The sequence below is a fragment of the Pristis pectinata genome, chromosome 39 (genome assembly GCF_009764475.1).
Source record: "Pristis pectinata isolate sPriPec2 chromosome 39, sPriPec2.1.pri, whole genome shotgun sequence".
Taxonomy (NCBI): Eukaryota; Metazoa; Chordata; class Chondrichthyes; order Rhinopristiformes; family Pristidae; genus Pristis; species Pristis pectinata.
In genome coordinates, this window is record NC_067442.1 from 6,996,426 (window position 1) to 6,997,454 (window position 1,029).

Genomic DNA, 1,029 nt, shown 5'->3' on the forward strand with positions numbered 1-1,029 from the left:
ATGTCCGTTTGGAAGCCTTTGCAAGTTTGGCTGAGAATGAGTTCAGGGTGCAGATCAAGGCTGGGTGGTCAGTTAAGTTTGATTTTTTTCTATTTTAACAGTGTTATATTTAATTCTTGCTGCTTTCAGTTAAGAGAACCAAATTGCTTTGGCTTGTACCGGAATATTTGGAACATGTTTTGTAGCCAGGTCTCTGCTTTTGCCATATCGTCTTGTTAATTGTGTCTGCAGCTCACCAACCTTGTTTCATGTGTTTCTTGCATTTCCGTACATGCTTGTGTAAACTCCCTTTGACCTTCTTGTACTTTCTCTGAGCCTGGTTCTATCTAAGCACTTTCTATTTCTCCTTCCGGTGTTATTTTAGTCTCACGTGAGCCTAGTTTAGTGAAGACATTAGTGAACCAGATGGATTTTTAAGAATTAGGTAGTTTCATGATCTTCATTACTAGTCATTGTTTCCTTAAATTCCAGATTATTAGCTCAAATTCCACAGCTGCTATGGTGGAATATAATCACCCATCCCTGGATAAGTATAGGCCTCTGATTTACCTGTCCAGCAACTTAGCCATTGCACCCCGCTACATCCCTTACAAGGAGAAGTGGTTTAACTTGAATGTTTAAGACGTGTCAGAAATGATAAAAAAAACACAAAATACGACAGGTGCTGGAAATCTGAAATTAAAACAGAAGTTACTAGAAACACCTAGCAGGACTGGAACCATGAGGAGATTTACCAAAGGTGGCAATCTTCAGATTATACCCTATGCCACATCCCAGTGAGGACAACACAGATAAATGTGCAGCTAGGGACAGGGTGGAGGAGGAAGGGGTTTACAACCCTGAGTATTAGCACCAGCTCTGGGGGAAGGGGTAGCAGAGGGGAGTGGGACCATACGGGCTGGATTGGTTGCACCTTAACAGAACTGGGACCAACATCTTCATAGGAAGCTTTCACTGGTTCTGTGGCGTGGGGAGGAAGTTTAAATTAGTTTAGCAGGGACTTGAACACAGGAAGGAAGCACTGAAAAG